The 26,364-nt window shown below is 40.9% G+C and overlaps 1 protein-coding gene across 13 annotated transcripts in view; it reads left to right on the top strand.

The window, feature by feature from the left end:
* The window catches only part of NPAS3 (neuronal PAS domain protein 3), a 625,682-nt gene that overhangs the window by 248,833 nt on the left and 350,485 nt on the right, over positions 1 to 26,364 (top strand). The window lies entirely within an intron of this gene.

Below are 26,364 nucleotides of genomic sequence, written 5' to 3'. Positions count from 1 at the left end.
AGTTCTCAGTTCGGCACATGTAAATTTGATTAATTTATTTTAGAGAATTCTGCTTTCCCACCAGCTGGTCTCCAAAACAGCCATTTGCTGTCATTAGGACTTTAGACCTCTGTTCTTTTTCTTTTCCACATCATTGTGTGTGTGTGTGTGTGTGTGTGTGTTTTGCAGTGAATGCCACCCTATGTAACCAGGCTAAAGAGGCAAGGGAAAAGTAGTCTTGAGTTGAAGCTAGCAAAGAAAATAAAGTTTATATTCCTATAGAATGGCTTTCCGGAAAGGAGTCTTTTCCAATACACAGTAGTACTTAATAGAGGTGTACTTTTAGCAATTCTGTATATAGTGAAGCTGTACCAACGTGTTCAGAGACCCAGGTGAAAGGTAAACCTTTGTGAAAACAAGTGTGGTGAGTTTGCCATCAGAAACATTTTAAAGTAAGAAATGAATACAGTTGCAGAACTGGCATTGCTGTCTAAGCAAGTGAAATTCACTTAGGTAAAAGTAGTGTGCGTGTGGAAGAAAAGAGAAGGCAAGAAACTATTTTGATAAAGCAGAAGTATATGGAAGCCTCTTTAAATAACAAGTATTTCAAGCAAATCCACTTAATTAAAAATGCAGGGGAGGGGGATACAGTTGAGGTCTGTCCTGCCATTGGCCAAGAGTAGGGTTTTTTAAAAATTATATCCAGCATTATCCATGGCACAGTGACACACAATGAAAGTTGTTAATTCTAAAACTTAACCTGTGATAGACTGTATAAGAGCTGTAATAAGATTTTGAAAAAAGAAAGAATGCTGACCTTAAAGAATATCGAAAGTGTAGGTCAAAGAAACAGAACACACACACAGTGGTACCTCTGATTAATTCGTTCTGGAGGTCCAGTCTTAACCTGTAACTGTTCTTAACCTGAGGTACCACTTTAGCTAATGGGACTTCCTGCTGCCGCCACGCCGCTGCCGCACAATTTCTGTTCTCCTCCTGAGGTAAAGTTCTTAACCCGAGATACTACTTCCAGGTTAGCGGGGTCTATAACCTGAAGCATCTGTAACCTGAAGCGTCTGTAACCCGAGGTACCACTGTGTTTGTGTGTGTGACTTAATTATGAAACTCTTGGCTTTCCTTGAAATTGGTGTCTCACTTGAGGCGGAACCTCTGCTTCAAAATTTCCTTTAAGCAAAACCCAGTGATAGGCTACAGATATGAGAAACAATTTCTGAGAAATTCTCCTAGCCTTGAAATCCCTCTAATGTTACTCCTGAGACCCTTCTTCCAATTTTGCTTCAGGTGAAATTTGGTGGCAATTTCAACTAGGATGGAAAATTTCCAAGAAAAGCAAGATGGCTTATAGTGATGCAAGGGATCATTGTGTATATGGATGAAGTGGTAACATTTTGGTTCATATGTGGCGTGTGTTAGTGCTCAACCTGAGGGTTAAGGCTAGATCACTTGCCTGGTGTCACATGTTTGTAGGGGCAGTTGACTGTCTAAGGATATGCGCACAATAGCTGCTTTAAACACAGTGAGATCCCTGCTGCATTTCAAGTCATATTTTTACATTGCCGTACACACTAGAGAGTGGGCAGAATGTCTTCTCCCAATGCTCACTATCTGATTTGTTTCCCTGCACCTGCAACCCCCACAAACTCCTATTCAATGAACTGTCGTCTGTGCATGTGTTGTCATGTGTGCATGCACAATGTCTCAAACGTGTACAACATCAACTTTGCAAATCAAGTGGAAGCTGATTTGAGGGGAAAATGCATCAAACAGCGATATTTCACAAGAAAATACAGCATACATGTGAATTGTGTCTAACATTATGTACAGTTAGCTTCAGTCACAAGCAGTTGGGGCACACTGGAGCCCGAGTGAACGGTAATGTGTATATAGCCTCAATCTGGGTTTCAAGACATTTCACAAAGGAAGCTGTCTTAAACTAGATGAGATTATTTGTCCATCTAGCCTAGCATTATCTCCCCTGCCACCGCCCCGTTCTTTCTTAAATTTTTAATTTTTTTTAGCATTTTTAGTTTTACAAACAATAACAACAATAAAGAAACAACATACAAATATAATTTCCCTTTTGACCCCCCCTCCCCCTTTTGTGGATCCCTATGTTTTAATTTTCATTCTGCATCTCATCACTAATTTCAATTATTATAAGTCCTTAATCAATCCTTAGTTCCTTTTTTTACAAGTTTTCTGTCAAACCTACTAATGAATGTAGTTGTTTACAGTAATTTTTCAAATACATTATATACGTCCCTCATTCTTTGTTAAAGTTTGATTCTTCCTGGCTTCTAATTCTTCCTGTAAGTTTTGCCAATTCATCATAGTTTATTAATTTTATCTGCCACTCTTCCTTGGTCGGAACTGTATTTTCTTTCCATCTCTGGGCTAACAGTATTTGGGCAGCTGCGGTCACATACATAAACAATTTCTTCTGGTTCTTATCTAGACAGTGGCTTTCCTGGCAGTGGCTTTCCATAGGTAAAGGTAAAGGTACCCCTGCCCGTACGGGCCAGTCTTGACAGACTCTGGGGTTGTGCGCCCATCTCACTCAAGAGGCCGGGGGCCAGCGCTGTCTGGAGACACTTCCGGGTCACGTGGCCAGCGTGACAAGCTGCATCTGGCGAGCCAGCGCAGCACACGGAAACGCTGTTTACCTTCCCGCCAGTAAGCGGTCCCTATTTATCTACTTGCACCCGGGGGTGCTTTCGAACTGCTAGGTTGGCAGGCGCTGGGACCGAGCAGCGGGAGCGCACCCCGCCACGGGGATTCGAACCGCCGACCTTTCGATCGGCAAGCCCTAGGCGCTGAGGCTTTTACCCACAGCGCCACCCGCGTCCCCCTGTGGCTTTCCATAGTCTCACGCAAATACCTTTCCCATTAACTACTACCTGGAGGTGCTAGGAATCAGTGCCATGGACTTTCGGCATACAAAACATTTATCTGTGGCATGCTATGATCCCTCTACCATTCCAATATCTATATTGCTTTCATTTCTTTCCTTCCATCACCTGCCACTGCTGCACCCTTTTAAAAGCTACTTACAAGCTTTTAAAAGCTACACATTCCAGGACTATGGTTTGGTTGTCTCGACTACAAACTGCAAGTCTTCATTGGCTTTCTGTAGCTATCCAGGCACAATTATTTAAATATCAACCTCCTTCTCCTATTCTGTTTATGACTTTCCGTCCTGCTAACAATATCATGCATGAAAGCATGTGTTTTCCATGTCTGCTTCACTTTTAGGAAATTCCTTTACACAAAACTCTTAAGGCTTAGAGGTTTGCCCAAGTCCAAGCTTAAACATCTTCTAAAAGCAGCAGAAGACCATTATATTATTATTATTATTATTATTATTATTATTACTGCTGGCCTTTACATTTGTGTGTTCGTGTGCGCACACGCATGCATGTTATTGCTCCAGTTGTAGATATCTAGATACAAAGACAATAAATATAAATTAAAGGAGCTGTTAAAATGTTTATCTGTGCCCCTTACAAGCTTTCTTTATTTCTTTATAACAATTTAATTGTAGATAATAGGCAATACACTCATCATTCAGTAGATAGTGTCTATAAATATTCAATATACACTCCTGCTGTCACAGAGAGACCTTGTTTTGAATGGGAAACTCATGATTTCAACAGCTTCATGGGCAGCCAAGCTTGGCAATGTTTGGCTTTTTCACACCTGTTTAGTAGCTCAGCTACTTGGAAAGCACAGATATAATGGGCAAACAGCAGAAAGCTTGCAAATGTACTATGGAGTGTATATCATTGCATTTGGTTATGTGACATGTTTACTATTCTATATTTACTCATTATACTTGAGGACTTGGAATTGTATGGATAAAAGATGGTACTTCGCTTTTTGGCTCTTTTTGTGAAAGCTCAAAATCTTTAGCTAATTAACAGCATTTTCATTTCAAAAATCTGCCATGTAGCATTTACATGTTCAGTTATCATCAATCTTTAGTGCATGAATGTGTGCATTTGTCATACTGGCCAGGAGCTAAAGAGAAAAATGAACATTGTGTTGCACAGGTTTATTCCTCCTTGAATGGTTATTATCAAGACATACAACTCAATCCTCTTCATATTTACTTAGACAGAATACTGTAGGTTCGTAGACTTTAGGACTGCAGCACTTTTTACTAAGCCTTCGAAGAATTTCACATTCTTTCTCAGCAATCCTGACAACAACCCAGTATCGGAATGATCACCATCCTATGTTACATATGGCTGTCTGTCATTTTAAGAGGCGGTTGCATATCTAAGGATCCCTGTTCATTGCCAAACAGAGATTTGCTGAGCCAAACTCGTACGTGAACACTCAATTCATCAGTGTGCGCTCCTGTCCCAGGTAGATCTGCTGCTGCACAAAAGGCCTGATATTTAGTTGCTTGCAATTGTAGCATCCAGCTTTTGGCGAAGAATACCTTGCTTGAAAAAGCGTGGTGGTTTTACTCTGAACAGATCCCTTAAGCAAATCTTGTCAGAGTAAAAAATGTGTGTAAGGAGAATTAAGAGATGTATTCATTTAAAGAAGTTGACATGTAACCAATAAAATTCATTGTTTTTTAAATGAATATTTGAAAAAAAAGAAACGGCCGTGGATTTCTGTTGTGCTTCATTCAAATTACTTGGTATAGTAGCAATGTTTTGCAATAGTTTTCAGGGGGGAAACGGTTGGATTTCACTAAGTATATTGCTCCCCCCCCCCAAAAAAAGAGATAAAACCCCTATGATCATTAAATAATATTTCTGATATATCTTGTATTTCTAAAAATGTCTGCTTTCAGGGTGCAGAAGCCTTGTTTCCCCAAATCTGCTGGGGTTAGATTACAGAGTGAGTAGAATAGCTGTATGTAGGCTATGAAGAACACAGCAGGTAACAAGATAGAGAACCAGGTGAATTTAATAAAACTCTTTTGTCTCTCTCAAGGCTCTCTTAATACATTTGTATCAGGAGAATGTAATGCTTGCTTCACAAGGATATGCTGCAAAATGAATCACAATTGAAGTTTCATCTGGTATTAAAACTGTTATACTTACTGGAACAAGTATAGAACAAACAATATTAAATGAATCCTGAACCACAGTAAAATGGCAATGATTTCTACTAGGCTTGCAGGTATATTTGAAAGCAGGGGTTTGGATTAGTTTGACATACTGCAGCACATGCTTGAAAGTTAAAATTGTAAGTAGGAATGTCACATTGCTCTAAGAGAGAAATAACAGTTCTTTCCTGGGTTGTTGCTTGTGTACCTGGAGTGCACTGAATTTCCAGCTCCCAGCAAGTGTCAAAATTGCAAGCTTGAGCTTCTTGGTTAAGTTTTATCACCTTTTCCTTCCTTCTTCATCCTTTATTGGTCTATGTGAACATCGCTATTACAGCATAAGCCTTCTAGGTAATAAAGAAAAATGAACTGTTTTATTTATTTTCATGTTTTATTTAGAACATAAATAAATAAATAAATACAAAAGTTAGTGATATGTCATAAAAATGTCCAGGCCATTTACTGTACTGAAGTGGTAACCCTTGATTTCAATGAGACTTAACATCCTTCGGGTTGCTGCTTTAAGTCCAGGGAATGTTGAAGTGAGGCTTTCTTCCTGTTACACTGCCCTGTTGTATTGACATCGAAGCAGAGTTTAACATCAGTATTTAACATTTAATGAAACGAGTAAACTAATTCTGCAGTTTAACTTAACATTTGCAGTAAGATGACTTGTACCCTAATGGCATGTAATTAATTTTTCTGAAAAATCATATTTATGATAGTCTGCAGATTCGGGCCTTTATCTAATACATAATGTTCATTTTGAGCCTTTAATTGCATTTAAATTAAAACCGGCTTAGCAGAAAGATGAATTGTGGGAATGCATCAAACCACCCAGCATGTCCTAAAGATGTGAGCCTCAAAATGCAATTTGGTAGAGATGTGCAGAATCATTTGGAGTTCATTAATTTTTATTGCACAGGTAGTTTCACTAAAGTAGGTTATTTTCTTTGAAATTTATATTTATGTTTATGTCAATAGCTGAATATTGTATTAGCCCTTACATCTATTAGAGTTTATTAACCTGGCCTAATGGGGGTTGTACAGGCATTGGAGAGATATAATTTATCCTACAACATTAGTTCAGATTAGGAAATTGCATTCTGTATAGTGAAAGTTTATATGATAGTGTCTGTCTTTGTGTATGAAGTTGAACAAGTGCCCAGTTATGTTTCAAAAACATTCTGTTGTAAAATAATGCAGGAACATGGTCTCTACAGCTATTTGTGCTTTATACTTCCTAAACCTTTCAGATATAAATAATTGCTCTTGCCCATACACATTCACTGTCCTCCCCGCCCGCCAAGAAACTGATCTGGCCATTGAAACAAAACAGTGAGCTATTGGAGTGTGACTTTATTGGTAGATCTATATTGCGTACTTTGTCAAGCTTGCTTTAAGGTGGTTCTTAAAATGGCAGATGCTGCTGAGAGTGTTTAATTCAATTATAATGCCAGTTTACAATAATAAAGAGAAAAGTCATTTTACACTGGTTAATGAGTACAAATTTGACCGCAATGCAAATGTTCAATAGAGTGTACAAGATGAACATTGGCCAAATTATTTATAGATAAATGGCAAATAGCTGCTGCAGTAGTCCACCAAGGCGGATAGTAGATAATAAAAAGCATAAACATCATAGTTTAAAAGGATGAAATGACAACCTTGCCCTTTCCCCCAGCTTTTAATCTTTTGAATTCTGATTGGGGAATAATCTACATGCAACCCCAGTAATAATGACAAACAAAGGAGGGGTTTCCACTTTTGCTTTGTATAATATGACGGTCTATGGGGGAAGGGGGTGATCCTTTCAAATTATTGTCAGTTCCTACTTTGTGGTCAGAGATGATCGAAGCCCATATTCATTTAATACTCCCCAATCAGAACTTGACAGAGGTATTGGTTATTTTCTCATTTCATCACTGAAGCATGCCAGTGTAGTTTAGTCCCTAATTACTCTCAAACTGAGACGTTCCAAGTATTCCCATGGCGGTAATATTTTTCTGCCTGGCTGAGTCATTACGTTGTTTGGCAGACTCAAACACCAGCCTTTCATTGTTGGAACACTACCCCTCATGTAGCACCACATCTTTTCCCCTCTGCTGTCTGTTCCACAACTTTCATCCTGCTGTGACATTTCAAGCTGTACAGTATGAAAGCACATTTGCCTTCCTTCTCTCTGACTGGGCCAAGGACACTAGACAGGGATTTGTCTGAATAGAGCTCCTTAATGATCTAGGGGAGCAGTGGCTCTCCCCTGCTGACAGGAGGGGTTTATTTGTTTGCTAGTTGCATTAAAGATCAGGGGGGTCCTTTTCAACAAAGGCTTGTAGTAGGGACGGTTTGCACTACTACACAGGCCTGGTGCTTCAGTAACTTTGTACATCAGGTGTTCCCCTCGTGTTAAAAATCCCTTTCTGTTTTCATTTCATTTCCAATATCCTGCAGATGGCATAAAGATGAAAGCAATGAAATGTACAACTCACTGCTATAAAGGGGGGAAAAAATGTTCGTCTTTCAGATAGCAAAGACATTTCACAGTTGGAGTTTAACTCCATTTGATATAATGCAGGAAGTTAATAAAATCTCAAAGACAGACATGCTTGCTTGTCAACATTATTATCATACCTCTTGGTTGTTTGATTTTAATGTGTGTTTGTGTTTTACCCCTGTTGAATCTAGTTTGATTTCAATTCCTATCCGTAAGCAGGGATTTGCTTTGCTGAGCAGTTGCACGCTTAATCGTGATGTTTGGCCAGTATATCAAATACAATTGTGCAAATTTCTTATTTCTAACTTATTTATAGGTTTCTATTTCTTAAAATGTATGCCTCTGTCTTGCAATAAACAGCTAGCACTAGTCCCCCTCCCCCCTTAGTCTGACTGGTGATCGTGGGAGCTAAATGCATTAACTCGCAGCACATAGTGTGGCTTATTTGGGGGGAAATTTTAATTTGTGGTCGACTTCTGGCAAAGCAGCTATCTCTGAGAGCTGATTCCCACCTATGTGGGAGGCATCTGGAAAAGCTTGCACACGGTGGTAGCTTTGTGCTGCAACTGAAAGCTGCTTGCCACTTGATTCTCCTGGTCTGTGGAAAGGCTCCACACTAGCACCAGAGACTGCAAGGTCCTCGTGTGAAGATTGTGGCTTTCTGACCCATGTGACAAACAGCTTTCACATAATACCTTATGAACCCATTGTCTTCCGGTGGCTTCTCAACACAGGCCTACAGCATGGCAATTGGCCAATTATATTTTTTGCATGCCATGGACAACAGCAGAAGCTACTCAGGTGATGTAGATGGTGGATACAGGTGTTGGCACCTAATCCTAGTTTGTGGACAGGTTTTGGACTTTATTTTTGGGGGCTCCTTCAAACAATATGGATGATTTAATTCAGCTGTTCTCAGTTTGGCCTGTGGACCACCAGCTGTCAGATCCTTTTCAGGTGGTCTGTGGATATGTTGCAGAATTGTTGTGATTATTTTTTTAATCTAAGAATGGAGATGAAAACCATTTTGAACATAGGTAAAGGTAAAGAGACCCCTGACTATTAGGTCCAGTCGTGGCCAACTCTGGAGTTGCGGCGCTCATCTCACTGTATTGGCCGAGGGAACCGGTGTACAGCTTCTGGGTCTTGTGGCCAGCATGACTAAGCCGCTTCTGGCGAAACCAGAGCAGCGCACCGAAACGCCATTTACCTTCCCACCGTAGCGGTACCTATTTATCTACTTGTGCTTTGTGCTTTCGAAATGCTAGGTTGGCAGGAGCAGGGACCGAGCAATGGGAGCTCACCCCGTCGTGGGGATTCGAACCACCGACCTTCTGATCGGCAAGCCCTAGGATCTGTGGTTTAACCCACAATGCTGTTTATATAATAAGCAGCAGCGTAGCGCCAGTTGCCAGTGCCTGGGGTGCGCATGTGCTGGGTGGCAGGGTGCCAGCCCAGCCCTCGATGCCGCTGGAGTGACCCCATCTGCATCGGAGCAAAGCTGAGTCACCTTCCTGTCTGTGTAGGGTGGAGCCCAGCTAGCCAGTGTGGCCCTTGGTGGGTGGAGAGGAGCACTGGGCCCAGCCATGCTGGGGGCACCTGTGGGTGGGTGTGTCTGGTTTGCTCCCCCTCAAAAATTGTGCACCCGGGGCCCCTGACACCCCTGATAATAAGCTAATAAATCCCTGGCCTCCTGATCTCAGTAAGACAATGCTGGTGTTAATGATAATTCTGGAACTGAAGAAACAAAATGTGTTAAGTGGTCTGCCAAGACTCTAAAATTGTTCAAATGATCTGGAAGGGACAGGGAAGGCCACACATGGTAACATATAACTGTGTTTGACTACCTTAGGGTGCATTAGGAATAACCTATTGAGCACCAGGCAATACTGGGGATGTTCACCACTCTCAAAAGAAACAACTTTGCTGGAACCATGTGCTTTACTTGCAGAAGATACCAAGCCCTGGCATCTTCACATAGGGCTCAGCAGTGCTTTTTTCCCTTAAAAAATGTTTAAGAGTACTCTCATTTTCCTACTCATATTGAAATACCGCCCCTCATTGAGGCCAAACTTAGATTCACAAAATGTTTAGGGGTATGCATACCCCTGCGTAACCCCAGAAACAAAGCACTGGGGGTCAGAAAGGCTCAGATCTGAAATCCTGGAAAGCCACTGCCAGTTGAATAAATAATGGTAAGCCAGATAGACAAATATGGTCTGACTTGGTGTAAGGTAGTTTCCCATGCTACTAGTTATGGGCACACTTGATTAGATATTTAAGAATGTGTTATGCATCTTTCACTCAAACCAGTGGGACTTAAAAGGGTTTCATTATAGCTGGCTTCTTCTTCTTCTTCTTCTTCTTCTTCTTCTTCTTCTTCTTCTTCTTCTTCTTCTTTGAGCAATGCCACTCAATCACACTTAAAAGTGATTACATTGTTTGCTTGAAGGAAGTGGAAACACATTTTGGGGAGAAACAACTTGCTCTGTACAGGTAGTTCACATCTTACACTTATTTAACATACACACTCGCAGCTTTACATGCATTGCCAAAAAATAATTTTTAAAATGGTGCAGAAATGGCACGCAGTAGGGAAAAAGAATAATAAAATTGTGTGAAAATGTTACTTGCGGGGGGGAAAGGGGGTCGGAAGAGCAGGAAAGAATGGCCAGCAGCCATCATGAGAGTGTTTGGGTGTGGAAGAAGCTTTTGGAAAGGGTGATCAGAAGAGGCCAGAGAGACTTATGGAGGAGTTTCGAGAGAGGTGGTTGACCAAGCTTCAGACTGCAAAATGACAGCCTCTGGATCAAGGTGTGGATCACTGCTTCAAGGCTGCTTACACAAAGCTCACCTTTTCCTGGATGATGAACCTGATGGATGCTGATCCAGATCTTGACCTCACAACATGCTGGAAGTCTTTCAGCATTGCCTATTGCAGCACCTGCGTCAATCAGGCAGTGGGTGCAATCACACCTGAAACAGTGAATGCCTGTTGATGGAACTTGGGAAAATAATGTGTGCATGATTTCAAGGGATTTCCAAACATTGTCAGTGAGGTGAAGGACATTGTGCAGAGGACCACGCAAGTGGGTAGTGATGGCTTTGTTGACCTCATCCAGGAAGAAGTGGAAGATGTAGTTGAGGACCAACAGGTATTGACTGTTGAAGAGCTGGAAGAACTGGTCAGATCAAGCTCAGAATGAGGATGAGGATGGTAAGCATGAGACAGCAAGCTGGAACCTGCAGGAATTTTCTCAATTCTTCCAAGTAATAAAGCATGCAAATTTTTTGTTTGCCAAGTTTTGCCCCTCCATGGAATGCAGCCTCAAGATCAACCATGGAATTACAGACACTTTGGGACCATGCAACAACATGCTTGATGAGCTCAAGAGACAACTGCCGATCACCATATCCCTCACAAATAAACCACCACCAGCAGCAGCAGATGTGCCTGGGAAACCCACCTCTGGATCTGAACCACACCCCAATACATCTTCTGGCTACCAGACAGCCCCCTGGCCCTCATATCACATGCAGCATCATCTAGCAAGGGAGAGGAAAAGGAAGACTGAGAGCCACATTCACCTCTCACTGGTAAGTGCAGCATTCATTCATTCATTTATTAATTATGATTTTTCTAGGTCTTAATGGTTTTCTAGGGGGTATTCTGGCTTTACACAATTTTACTTATACATGTGATAGCCATGAACATAATCGCTACGTAGGATGTGAGTTACCTGTATTCAGGATATGGGAGCGGAACTACGAGTTACAAGGCAAACATGGCTTTCCAAACCCTTTGCTTAATAGTATGGTGATATTGCTGTGTTTGTATAGTTTTAGAGTGATATGTTTATATTGTAGTATTTTAATTGTATGTGTAACAGCCCTGGGAAGTCTTAGTGTGCCACTGAAGGTATGGGATTTTAAAAAAATACACCCACTAATATTAATTAATATGAGGGCAGGCATACGCATAGTCTAATTGGCAGGCAGAAGGAAATGCTTAGCCCTTTCCATGCCTTCTCCCACTCAGCTATTTTTCAGCTGTTTCTTTTTACTGAAGTTTAGAAATTAGCCTCATGGGGAAGAAAAATGTGTGTGTGTGTGTTTGGGGAAACCCAGTCAGATGGGCGGGGTAGAAATAATAATAAAATTATTATTACTACTAGTAATAGTAGTAGTAAAAGGGACGCGGGTGGCGTTGTGGGTAAAACCTCAGTGCCTAGGACTTGCTGATCGTAAGGTCGGCGGTTCGAATCCCCGCGGCGGGGTGAGCTCCTGTCATTCGGTCCCAGCTCCTGCCCACCTAGCAGTTCGAAAGCACCCCTAAGTGCAAGTAGATAAATAGGTACCGCTTTATAGCGGGAAGGTAAACACCGTTTCTGTGTGCGGCGCTGGTGCTGGCTCACCAGAGCAGCTTCGTCACGCTGGCCACATGACCCGGAAGTGTCTTCGGACGGTGCCGGCTCCCGGCCTCTTGAGTGAGATGAGCGCACAACCCTAGAGTCGGTCAGGACTGGCCCGTACGGGCAGGAGTACCTTTACCTTTAATAGTAGTAGTAATAGTAGTAGTGTGTGTAGAGTTCTGTGGACAGTAATTGGGAAAAGTTAAGCACTACCCATCAAATTCTCTCCAGCAGATTCTCCGCTCACCCACTCCCAAATACAAATTTGGGAACCAGGTTATTGTGTTGTTTTTTGACACTGGATGCCAGTCCACATAAGTCGGACAAAAAGAGGTGACATTCATCTCCCACTTCTGCAAAGGAGGGTATCCTATCACCATGCATATACTGCTTTCCAGGAGAACAATTACAGCTAAACAACTTTATTATCTCAAGATGCCAAGGTCTATTTGAGCAAGAATGACCTTTTAAAAATTAGCATTTCTACAGCACCTTTCACAGTATACAGTGTAGTCTACATTGATCCTCATAGCAATGCCTTGTCCAAGGTTGACTGGTGACCTTCATGGTTGAGAAATGACTTGAACCCTGGGCTCCCAAGTCCAGATCCAACAACAGCATGATCTTTGGTCACTTTTGGTAGCTTCTTCTAATTTTACACAGAATATTAACTTAAGAAATAAAACAATTTGTGAGGGGAGAAACAGACACAATGTGAATTACGGCATGATAACATATCTATTAATATGAATTAACTGAGATTCCTGCATTGCAGGGGGTTGGACTAGATGACCCTTGGGTCCCTTCCAGCTCTAAGATTCTATGATTTTAATTATAACTATCTTGTGATCTGCAGTGGTGTTTTCTCTAACCAGTGACATGAACTGAACAGAAGAACTGCGCTTTTCTTAGCTGTGAAGAAAGATTAGCAAATAAAATATCTGAAACCGTCTCTGTGTGTCTGTGCGCACATGTGCATAAGAGAGAGAGAGAGAGAGAGAGAGAGAGAGAGAGAGAGAGAGAGAGAGAAGGCTGGTCCCTCTATGTCACGGTTGAACTGCACTGGAGGTGGAATGTGGGATGCTGGCAGTCTGCTCACTCAACTGTATTTGACTAGCGCCGTCAACCCCTCAGCTTTCACAAGCATTGAAAGTGTCAAAAATCTCTCAGAGAAAGTATAAATTTTAACCAGCCTATTTCTGGTTCATATTTAATGCTGTTTTTAAAAGCTTTAAAGCATAACGGTATTCAAAGCGTTCTTCATCGTGGCTCTTGTGAGCCAGTATAAATCAAGTAGGCAGTTTATTGTTTTTGTGTGTGTGTATGTGTCAAAAAAGGGAGAGAGGGACTGTGTAATCAAGTAACTAAGATGTATGGCAGATCTGGCTCCTGTATTTAATATTAATAGCTAAGCATGTTTACTTCAGTAAACTGTAATCTTAAACATGTTCAGATCTGAATATTGCATCGCTTGTCATTTGATAACTCCCTGCATCTTATAAACAAACAAAAGTTTCAGACATACTTTGTCTACCAGCAATTTAATTTGGGAATATAAAGGTTTTTGCCGAATATAGAAAATAAATGTATATTTTGGCAGTAACCTATTAACAAGTTAATGGATCCATAATTATGCATGTTTAAAACATGGTGAAAGTTGGTTTACCATGTCATCTGTCGTAAGGACAGTGCCATATGGGATATAAAAATTGGCTTGATGGATTTATTTCGCTATTTGTTTGCTTTTTACATTATTTTGCCCTTTTGCCAAAGTGCTCAGTGTGAAATATGTAATCCTATGCACATAAGTTGCATTGAACTCATTGAGGCTTACTTCTGATCAGTGTCCTATAGTCTTGAAACTGACAAGCACGGCACAATTGTGCTATTCAGCTTCTGTCCATCCCGTCATTTACTATCAAGGGTAGAAGACTGCATAATAGATAGGGAGGTCTTGTTAACTTTCATGGCTGTTCACTATTGTAATACCTATCCTGCATGAAATATTATTCTCATCCTCCTATTAGGTCCTCTGACCTAGTGGTGATAATTATATCATGTGACCCTGAATTTCATATGGTACAGAATGATTCTATGACCAATAACTAACTTAGTTGGTCTCTAAGGTGCTACTGGGGACGTGGGTGGCGCTGTGGATTAAACCACAGAGCCTAGGACTTGCCAATCAGAAGGTTGGCGGTTTGAATCCCTGCGATGGGGCAAGCTCCCGTTGCTTGGTCCCAGCTCCTGCCAACCTAGCAGTTCAAAAGCACAAAGCGCAAGTAGAAGGTAAACAGCGTTTCCGTGCGCTGCTCTGGTTCACCAGAAGCGGCTTAGTCATGCTGGCCACATGACCCGGAACCTGTACGCCGGCTCCCTCGGCCAATAAAGCGAGATGAGCGCCGCAACCCCAGAGTTGGCCACGACTGGACCTAATGGTCAGGGGTCCCTTTACCTTACCTTTACTGGTAAAGGAAGAATTTTTAAAATTTAATTTAATTTATTTTATTTTGTTAAGAAAATCTATGTCAGAGCTCCCACCACTTCTTGTTCTGTGATAGCTTGCTGTGGCAAGGGCAGAAGGGGGAGGTGATGAGCTTTTAAATATTCACATGTGTACGTTTGCATGGACACACCAATCATTGGTAGCTCTAAAGGTGTGTGTTAGGGGATTTGGGTCCACCTTGATTCACCTTAAGAAACTCCCCATGTCTTTTTTTTTGCCCCCTTTCCCATCAGTACATCCATGTAGAGCTGTCCCACCAACCGAGCTTCTCTACAACAGCAGAGTATCACTTGTACCTCCTTGGACCCCTCAGCCTGACTCTCAGTAAAGATAGGGTTGCTCAATGAAGCTTTGTAATGTTGCCTATCTAGATTTCATGTGATGTGATGTGGCGTGGTCAGATTTTAAGATACATTTTAATCTTAACACTGTTTATAATTTCATGAACCACTACAATGTCACTCATTAATTTATCAAATTAATCTCCTTTGCTCCCTAACTCCTAAACCATTTAGTTGCTTATTTCTGCATCATCTGATCTATTTTGAGGTGGGGCGATGAAAGCTCTAAAGAGTATTCTGAATGTGGCTACTCTCTAGATTTACAAGCTGACATTATAATGATTTCTGTTTCATTTTCTATTCCTTTACTTAATAAGTCCTAATGCTGAAGTTGACTTTTTCATTCCTACATCCCATTATTATTTTGTTAATTATATTTATTTACACAATGACTCCCAGAACTTCTTTCCTGGGAAATCTCTTTAACAGTCAGTCAATACTCCACTAATAAATATATGAAGAAGGAAGGCGGGGCTGGTCTCAGTGTGCATTACTTTGCATTTTCTCACATTTTCCCCTTCAGCTGCATTCAGTTGTCTATTCACCAGTTTGAAGAGATCATTGTGGAGTTCTTCTTAGTCTGCTAGGGATTGCATCATTCTGAATAATTTGACTGGGCTATCTCAATTCAGAAACAGTGCCAGAGCCATTAAAGAGCCTTGGGGGACACGGCTTGCTTCCCTCTCTCTATTGTGAAAACTGCCTTTTTTCATTCCTACGGTCAACATTCTGGTTTTTAATCAGTTACTGATCCATAAGAGAACCAGTTATCTTATTCCATGGCTGTTAGATTTTAATGGGAGCTTCTTGGTGAGGGGCTTTGGCAGAAGCATTTTCAAAGTTGCATTGCTGCTTGGGATGGAGTTTTGCCACCAGACTACTTCCATACAAGTGCTTTGAAACAAGCTGTAGTTTAATGTTAAGTTTTGAATCTTTTACTTTTAGGAACTCCTAGATTTACTTTTTTAAAATTCATAATAACAATAACAACAATAATAATAATAGTAAAAAAATTGTGTAGATGTGTTCATGTGTATATGCAAGAATTATTAATGAGACCTGCAAAACTGCACATATTGAGGAACAGATTCTGTAGTAATAGCTGGCAGAAATGTTAAGTGCTTTTCACAGTCAACATTCAAACAGATTATCAGATGGCATATTTCACCCTGTTGTTACTTTAAATGAAGTGACCATGAAATCAACAAATCTGCTGTCAGGTGCCTGTCAGTAAGATAGTTCTTCCTGTCACACAATGCCTCACATAACAGGTAATGTGTTTTTAAGAATCAGTCCTTTGTCACCTCATCAAGTTCTTGTTAAAAGATGAAATAAGACGGATGGTGTTGTCTCCCACAGAGCTGACGGAAATTCAGGAGAAAGCAATACATTCTACAGGAATAAATACCAAAAGGAAGGAACTCAGGTGCCTGTGGGGGGAAATTGCCTCTTACTGTGCTATATTGCCTTTATCCTGTGTCTTGAAAATAACTGCTCACTTTTCTTGCTCATTTTAATTCAAGCATTAAATTAATTGGGTCAAGTTTAAGTTCTCTGATAAAGACAGGAGGAATTAAGCCTAAATCATCAAACAAATGAGAACAAAGAGTGCATTATTGCACTAGTACCTGAACTTTCGCTCAGGGCCCTTGAGACATGCTTCAGTACCTAATGGAGATGACACCCATAATTAGCAGATTTTACTTGCAACTGTTTTGTTCTGAATTTGTACAGTTAGCCCTTTATCTTGAGACCATGAATGACACTGGCATATTACTTTGTAGACTGAGTAACAGTACTACCCATTGAATTTTTTCAGTGCCGTCCAAAAGAATGTCCCAAGTGGTAAGATGTCTCTTTTAGTCTGGTCCTGGAAGGAAGATATAAGGTGGAATTCTCAATTGCCTGCTGTAACAAATGTGCAAGATGATCAATTACAGAAGATGATGCTTAGGAACCATCTTTTGGCAATACCTTGCTATTGAACATCTACATACATTAGACCCAGTGGCGTGGTGGTGGGGGGCTGGGGGTGCCATCTCCCCAGGCACATTTTATGGAGGAGGCATGACCAGGCACCCCCACAACAGGCTCCCATCGAAGCCTGGCTCTGGTGTGCAAGGGAGCTGCCAAGGCAGCTTCCTCACACCCAGCCGAAGCTCCACTGCAGCTCTGCTCCCAGGTCACATCTGACCCGGGGGCAGAGTGCAGTCGGTGGCAGAGAGCTGCCACCCATCTCCTTGGCCAGAGAGAAGGACATTTAAAGGATATTGCACTCTCACTGGACATTTGAGTTCATAGTTTGGGGATGTTCTTGGACCCAGCACCGTCACTGGAGACACATGTAACATCTGTGACTCAGGGGCCTTATCTTAACTTAGGTTGATATACCAGCTGCAGTTCTATTTAGACAGAGACAGCCTACAATTATCAATACACTTGTGGATAGCTCAGTTGGTTAGAGCATGATGCTGATAATGCCAAGGTCGCAGGTTCAATTCCCTTATGGAACCCATTGCAGCAGGTTGGATTTGATGATCGTCACAGTGCCTTCCAACTCTACAATTCTATCATCACGGTGATTACAGCATTTCCACATCCCCAAAGCCACCTGAATTTTACCTCTCATTTCCCCTTCCCTAGGGGCCATTCCTTTACAATATCCATTCCCTTCGGTTGCTTTCAGTTGCTCCTATATTTTTACCTTAAGCTTCATTACATTCTCTCCCATGACTTCGCTGCCTTCTGTGTGTCCATAATCTCCTCTCCCATGTGCTTCAAATGGTTCCCCCAGTTTCTTCCAGCATGGCACAATTGGTTGCCGGTACTGAGAAACCTCCTATCAAACTGCACACATATGCAGTACAAGATGAAATGCTATCAAATGCAGGTAAGACCATAGCCCAGAAGTGTAGTGCTGAATCCTGATTAAATATTCCCACTCTAAAGTTGTAATTAAAACATCATTTATATTGAGAATAATTAAGACAACTGTACATTTGATTTTAAAATCAGTTTTGAGTATTGTGCCTTGTCAAACTACAAGGATGGCTCCTGCAGCTTCACAATTTAACATTAAGAGGCAGACAGTGACCGTGGGCACCTGAGTGGGGAGGTTTGACAGTTTGATAAATTAGGAATGACACTTGCCAAAATGGCCGTCCTTCCCTCAGTCTGCCAGTGGAGCATTTACACACTGTTAATTGAATTGGCAATTTGTGTAACAGTACCTGCCCCTGAGCTTTGGTAATTCTAGAGCTGCCATTTAGCTCTGATAATCCAGGACTGGGGAATAAGGACGAAAAGCTTCACATGATATTATTGCAGATTTAAAATGACAGTTGGGGACCTTGTTGCCAATTTCCCATTAAATGAGAAATAATTAACAATAGCAATAACAAAGTCTTACAAAGCTGGAAAGTTAAATTGACTTTTCAGCAGAAGTGTGGTTTAAAATTGCTTCTAGTGTGATTATCCGATTGCCCTTTCGGTATTATATACCCTAAATAGTATCATATGATGGACAAAGTGAAGGGTGTTTTTGAAAGCTAGCCTGTTTTATTACTGTGAGGCTCTTCTGATTTATCTGTTGTTTTGTCTTCTTGCGATGTACAAATTGGGTTATACTATAATGTTTCATAGAGATAAAGAATTTAATGAAATATCAGAGATCCTAGTTTCTACAGATGTCAGTAACTGAATGACAGCAGAAACAAAACGTTGAACCACCGATAACCACTGTTGAATACGATTGTTCTAAAGATGTCCTTGTGTAGTTTCTACCCCTGTTTTTCCCTTACCCCAAAGTTACAGAGAAGGGGGCAAAGAGACCCTTGGGTACTGAAGGCCTGATGTCATCAGGAGAAAAGAGGAAGGAGCTCATTAAACATTCCTGCACCCCCAGTTTTAGATTGCGGTAGATGAGTCAACGTATGGGAATAATATCCTCCAAAAAAGCAGCAGAGCACCAAGAAAGACCTTTGGTGATTATCTTAGGTGGCATATGTGAGTGGAGAGAACCCCTTGGCAGTTTCAGGTGGTGTTTACTTTGGAATTTACTGTAGTCTGAATGTTAGCAGGGCGTGGTTAACTACCGCCCTCTGGCAGGGACTGGCAGGAGCCTGAGGAGTGGGGGGTTGTGCATGCAGAGGGGAGAGAGAAGAGGAGGGTCTGGCAAAAGGGGCCAGTGATTTGTGGGTTTCTGTGCCACCCATGAGCTGGTTCCTGGCAGAGGTGGAAGAAGGGGAACCAGAGCAGGTGACTGGTCACCAAGAGCAAGGAGGAAGGAAGCAGGACTTGCGGGAAGAGCCACAAGGGATCTTGGAATCTGTAGAATTTGTGGATGAGGCCATGCCTTTGGAATCCCCTGAACACCCACTCCCCACTGTCACCTTGCTTGAGGAGAAGTTTGAAGAGATGGGAACAGTTAGAGCAACCTCTGAGGAGGAACTGACGGGTGCATGAGCGCAACACGTGAGCTAAGGAGGGACAAGGGGTGGGCATGAATACTCTGTTTCTCTAACGCTCTGAGAGTGGCACAGATTTGCAGTCATAGGAGCCAACTCCTAGGGGCTAATGTCACTTTACACCCCCCCCCAATAAAATATTTGAGGAGGTAGTGGGTATTGCCATTCAAATGGTGTGCGCTCACTGCGTATTGTGATCAATTACGTGGGGTGGGGCTTATCTGCCCTTCCACCCCATTTTATTCAAGTTGGCACTCCTGTCTGAAGTTGTCATTTGCTTAGACAACTAATTAGCGAGGAGCTTTATCGTATATCACTTGCACATTAGGAGCTGATGTAACCGACTGACTCACCAATAAAGAACTATAAAATCTAGCTGCTTGTCTTTGTTGGTGCAGGTTGGGACACCCTCAGGGTGGGAAACCAGCTCACCAGTCACATGTGGTTGAAGGCGATATGTATCACAGAAGCCACTGCATTGCAGTCCTTAAAATTAGAGAGAGTGAAATCCTATCTGGAATAGATTGCAATCCACCTCTCATGTCAGACAAACCATCTACCATCTTGTCTAGATTGAACTTAGAGTGTGTCTGGATTGAACCTGGAGTGGCCCTTATCTACTCCACTTAAGGATGCTAGGTACTGATTCAGTGTTACCCTTTGGAGTCCATAACATAAAAGGCCTAGTGGTTTTGCCTCATCTCCTGAACTGACCATCTGTGTAGGGCTAGAACCACTGCAGATAGTCTATTTAGAAGGGTGCCGTGGCTGATGGTATGAAACACTGTTGAGAAGTCCAAAAGAATTAACAGGGTTTGTTATCTATGTCCTTCTTCTGACAAACTAAGTCATCCAAAGCTGTTTCCATGCCAAAACTGATACCGAAACCAGACTATATCTGTTGGCTAGAAAAATTAGATAACTATAAGCACTTGGAATCTGTGTCTTAATGTCAGCTTATTTAGCTTCAAAAATGAAGAATGTATGATGACTTTGAAGGAGTATTTTAATTATCTCATAATTAAAATAATGGGATCATGCTGACATGATTTCTCACATAATCGCCCTGAATCTTAAAGGTCATGATGCTACCCACTTATAAAACATCGTCAAGCAAAATCCAGCTATTTGGTGTGACTAGCAATGGCATCAATAATGGGCAGCATGAGGGGCAATAAGCAGAAGCTCAGTCCATGCAAACTATGTGCAGATGTGAGCACTGATCATTTGTCCAGAACTTTAAACATAAGAGAAGAAGACAAGATGAATTTATACATGATCTTAAACATAGCACAACACTTTCCACTAGCTGAGCACAGCTATCCTGCCCTGGTAACATCCAGATGTGATGATTGTAACTTGTTACTGCATTCGACTGCCTTTAAAGACTTCTCAGAAACTTCCAATTTGTGCAAAAAAAATATTACAGGTGCTAGACTGCCTATGGGACCTACCCTATAGAACACATCTCACCAATCTTGAAACATCTTCACTGGTTATTGATCAATTTCCAAGCAAAACAGCTGCTGCTTAGCTTTACATCCCTATGAAGACAAGGAACCATAGCATTTCCACCTAAATGCACCTATCCGTGCATAAATGCACCTATCACTGAATTAAGATAATTGTTCAAGACCCTTCTGTGGACCCCCCCAGCTTCTGAAGATGATAATAATAATTATAATATTAATAATAATAATACCTTTATTGTCAAGATGGGTTGTTACAGGTGACAGGGTTTTTCAGCTGCAGTGGCCCATTTCTATAGTGCTTTCCCCAAATAGGTTTGACTGGCACCAAGCGAATACTTTTTGTGGTTGCTTTCTTTTTTCACGTTTGCTGATCAATTTTTTTAATTTTAAAAAAGTTAACTGAACTTGGCTTTGATTTGTCAGTATGTTTTTGATCTGCAGTGCTTTATAACTTCCTTCAGTTTAACTGATTGTTGTGTTTGAATGTTTTATTTGTAGCTGACCTGGGAATGTTGTTGTTGTTTAGTCGTTTAGTCGTGTTCAACTCTTTGTGACCCCCTGGACCAGAGCACGCCAGGCACTCCTGTCTTCCACTGCCTCCCACAGTTTGGTCAGACTCATGTTCGTAGCTTCGAGAACACTGTCCAACCATCTCGGCCTCCATCGTCCCCTTCTCCTTGTGCCCTCCATCTTTCCCAACATCAGGGTCTTTTCCAGAGAGTCTTCTCTTCTCATGAGGTGGCCAAAGTATTGGAACCTCAGCTTCAGGATCTGTCCTTCCAGTGAGCACTCGGGGCTGTTTTCCTTAAGAATGGATGGTTTGATCTTCTTGCAGTTCATGGCTCTCTCAAGAGTCTCCTCCAGCACCATAATTCAAAGCATCAATTCTTTGGCGATCAGCCTTCTTTATGGTCCAGCTCTCACTTCCATACATCACTACTGGGAAAACCATAGCTTTTACTATACGGATCTTTGTTGGCAAGGTGATGTCTCTACTTTTTAAGATGCTGTCTAGGTTTGTCATTGCTTTTCTCCCAAGAAGCAGGCGTCTTTTAATTTTGTGGCTCCTGTCACCATCTGCAGTGATCATGGAGCCCAAGAAAGTAAAATCTCTCACTGCCTCCATTTCTTCCCCTTCTATTTGCCAGGAGGTGATGGGACCAGTGGCCATGATCTTCGTTTTTTTGATGTTGAGTTTCAGACCATATTTTGTGCTCTCTTTTTTCACCCTCGAATTGTGTTTTTTTAGGGCTGCGGAGGAGGGGGAGAGGTACAATGGTATAAGAGCTGTTGAAATGAAAATTTAGGTGAAAGTAGGTTGTGCAAACTGATGACATTCTATTTCAGGTATATTTGCTTTGTGCTGCTTTTCAACTCTAGAATATATGCATCTAGATAGAGATCTAGATAGATAAATATATTTCGTATATTTCTCAAATTTCCTCCAAGAAGCTCAAGGTAGCATACTTGGCTTGCTTCCCACCATTTAATCCTCAAAACAACCCTGTAAGTCTGGATAGGCAGAGAAAAGGTGACTGGCTCAAGGCCATTTGATAAAGTACATGGCTGTGTGAGGATCTGAACCCAGATCTCCCCAGTCCTAGTCTGACACTGTAACCACTAAAATCAATTGTTGAAAATAGCACTGTGAGAGAAAAAAATGTGAGGGACTGAAGGTGCCTTTGTACATAAATCCAATAAAAGTGGGTTTTCTGTTAAGAAAAAACTAAGTAGATGTTTTTCCTGTCCTGTGCATCTGAATATTCATCACATGAAGGCATATTTCTGTAGGGATTTACCTGGTTGGAATGAGTCATTATTTAATTGTGGCATATGTGTGGTTCTCTGAATCTAGAGAGTTTTGAAAAGTTGCTGGTTTTTTTCTGATTTGTACAACAGGATTTCCTTTTCTGTGTTAAGTTTTAAAACATTCTAAAGGGGTGCAGGTACCTCAAGACTATTTTGTACCAAAAACAGAGCCTCTATTGTGATTCTTTTAATTTTTTATAAATTGCATTAATCCAGCCAAAAGCTGCATTAACTGTGTCACATCCCTTTAACCAAAGGCATGTAAACCCCAGAATAGACAGCTGTTTGGCTGTACCAAGGTGGGCCCCCTGCCCTCAGCAAATATACTTGATTCCCCTACATGGCCACTTGGCTGGCTACTCTTACAGCCATATGGTTGGATGGATTCACGACTGCTCCCTAGTTGGCTGTATAATTCCACAAGGATACAGTAGTAGTTACTGGTAGCCATATTGGGAAAAATTTGCAGTGGTGGTAGTTTTGTGTGTTTGTGGTTTTTTGTGGTGTTTTTTTTTTGCCACGACCAACTTGGGTGAAGGCTGGCATTAGTATATGAAATAATAAATAAATCCCATATATGGGGGGGGGGTTATTAATTTTTTAAAGCATTTTAATGGCGATATAGTATGCTATTCCTGAATAGCGCAAATGAGGTAAAATTAACCGAAGCTTTCTTTTATATTCTTTCAATTTATTTTTGATTGCTTTTCTTCTTAAAGATTAAACAACAACAAGGGTGGATGATTTCTTTTATTGTTCTTTAATCTCTCTGCAGAAGTATTCTAGATCCTCTGACTGGCTATTTGAAATAAGGACAGAGAGATGGAGGGATACCTTTAGACCAGTGGGTCTCAAACATTTTTATCCGGGTCACACTTTTAGAATAAAAATTTGCTTGCACCAACATTTTTTTATTGAAAAGAAATACATTGGAAAGCTCCTAGCAGTGTTTGATTTATGACATAGAACACAACCACTTTGTGTTTGGGGTGTGTTTTTTTCTTCAGCTTTTTCACTGAAAATTTTCCAATAAAATATAAATATTGAAAACATTAAAAATGTCATTAAAAATAAAAAAGAAATAAGAAAAAATAATACTAATAATATGATCATGGGACACCCAGAAAGTATAAAACAATACAGCTACCTAAGAACATGAATCATTCCCAAAATAAAATATTGATTGTCCTTTAATATTCCTGTCACACTTGCCATCCTCTCCTGCCACACCAGTGTGACACGCTGCACCCTTTGAGAACCATCACTTTAGACTAATGAAGAAAAGTAGCATCATGCTGTAGGACATGCTAAGCCCTCTCTGTTGTGGAGAACGCCAATTTCCAAAAAGTGATGGCCATGAGAAATAAAACTTTTTAAGACGTCAGATTTCCAGAAAACGAACTGCATAGGCTAAATGGCAATTTTGTAAGGGTGTATAAAGCAATATGGCGATTGGCTTCCATTATCTAAACATATATTTTTAAATATATTTTTTATTTATGATTTTGAGTTTTATACATTTCAATAATTTTACAGTCATTTTGACATTTCAAAACTTGACTTCCTTCCCTCTCTTTCTGCGGTTCCTTAAATTTATTTTTAATATTTTCTGCATATCCAAATTAATTTAATTGGCTCATTTATTCATCCACTTTAAATATATACTCTTATAAAACTGCAGGTAATTTCAATAATCCTGCCAAAGTTCTTATCCTTTTACAGTTTGTAAATATTCCATAAATCATTTCCATTCTTTTATAAAAAGTTATCTTGATTTTTTTATTTTTCCGGTAAGTTTCGCCATTTCTGCATATTCCGTAAGTTTTTGTATCCATTCTTCAAATGCTGGGACTTCTTCTTCTTTCCAACCATTATTTGAACATGTGGACCCTTGGAGGGCATAACACACAGACTGTGTTTCAGCACAAACTGTTTTATCTACGTCAGGCACAGGCAAACTCGGCCCTCCAGATATTTTGAGACTACAATTCCCATTATCCCTGACCACTGGTCCTGTTAGCTAGGGATGATGGGAGTTGTAGTCCCCAAACATCTGGAGGGCCAAGTGTGCCTAGACCTGATCTACATAGTGCAGGCTTCCACTGCTGAGTGACAGACCCTAAAATCCCCTGACATTCAAACTAGACAGGTAAAAAATGGATTGTTTTTTTTTTAGCAATATGAAGTTTGTACAGTAAACTGGCAGCCAATTTCCACTACCACTGTGGGGGCTTGTAGAAGAGAGGGGATGGCGATGACAAAGCCTTACACCAACGATCACAATCAATGGCTGCTGCAGCATAGAATTTGGTCAACAGTTGACAACACCTGAGGCTTCACCTCAGTGAACTGCTAATGTAGCTCTGAAGTGTATGGCCCTTCTACCTCTCATTTGCCCACTTAGAGAACACCAGTTGCCAGTGATAAAGCAATCAGAAGTGTGGTGCAGAGAAATATAAGGAAATACTGTACGCACAATTCTTTGGCATTTTCTCGTTTGCAAGCTCCTTTGAAAAGCCCTGCACTGACTGCCTATAAGACTCCATAGGCTATCAAGCCCTCTTGAAGGTACTTGAAGGCTCACTTACAAAGCCCAGTACAGCTGGAGGCCAGGATATCGGAAAGAATGCTTTCTGTGTAGACCTGCCTATTTTAGGCGGAGGCTTCATTGGCTGGACTATCTTAAGCTATATGGCAATGTCTTCTTGATGGTGCACCCCAGCTTTTAAACTTTCTTCCCCTACAGCTGGGAGCTACTCTTTTAAATTTTATATGCCAGGTTAGACCTGGGCTTTTAGTGGACTCTTATGCCAATATTTATGGTTTTCAGTTGCCCGACTGTGTCTGGTTCGCCTTGATTTTAGTCATATTGTGAACTTGAAACCGCCTTATGTAATTAAGATTGGGTAAGAAACACTTTAAGTAACTAAATTATTGGGGGGGGGTGCCTGTCATCATTAACACATTTTATTAACGTATTTATATCTCATCTTCCATTGCATACAACAATATTTGATGGGTTACAATGAAATTTATGAAAAAATATTATATTCGTATATCTAAAAAAGAATAGGATGTCTGTTAAGGACAGTTTTTACTTGACAGTATTGTGACCTGAAGGAAGGGGCAAATGGATCTCCTTGCGAATATGACTACAATTTATCTTATTTGAAATTTATATTTCTTTTCCGAGTGTTTGTGCTTCCCCCGCCCTCCTTTCAACAAGATTTTTTTCTTTGCCAGTGCGGTCTTCTTGGCCTTTGTAGGTTTTCTTGCCCCTGCATATCAACCACATTGTTCGAGGCTTTCCTATTCTTTAGCTTGCATTCTAGCTGTTACTAGAATGTTCTGTTCTGCTCTGTTCTGCTGTGGTGGTTTTAAGCAAGTTCTAAGCATCCTGAAGACATTGGACTTTCTTAACATCATTAGCCTTTATAGAAATTAAATGGCACCCTGCAGCACTTTAGTATTGAAGTTTCATTTTATGACATACTTTGGCATGCTTCAGTGATGAAAGGGGTTTACGTATTTTTTAATGGAACTCCAAGGCTTTCCTCGACAACAAAATAAATGTGATGTTTTAGTTATTACTATAATAGTATCCTAACAGTGCAACATCTAGGCCCCACAGAATGGATATGGAGTGGATAGTCTTGCCACATGGGGGAAATCCTCTCTCTTCAAACTAGGAAAATAGGAACAAATTCTAATTTTCAAAAGTATCCCTCATAATATCTCAGTAACAATGAGCATTGCAAATGCCAAAATACTTTTATCTCACCACCAGCCGTTTATTATA

This window comes from Podarcis muralis, chromosome 1, assembly GCF_964188315.1.
Source record: "Podarcis muralis chromosome 1, rPodMur119.hap1.1, whole genome shotgun sequence".
Taxonomy (NCBI): domain Eukaryota; kingdom Metazoa; phylum Chordata; class Lepidosauria; order Squamata; family Lacertidae; genus Podarcis; species Podarcis muralis.
Note: the sequence above shows the minus strand (reverse complement) of the source record. Positions and strands in the feature narration are given on the sequence as shown.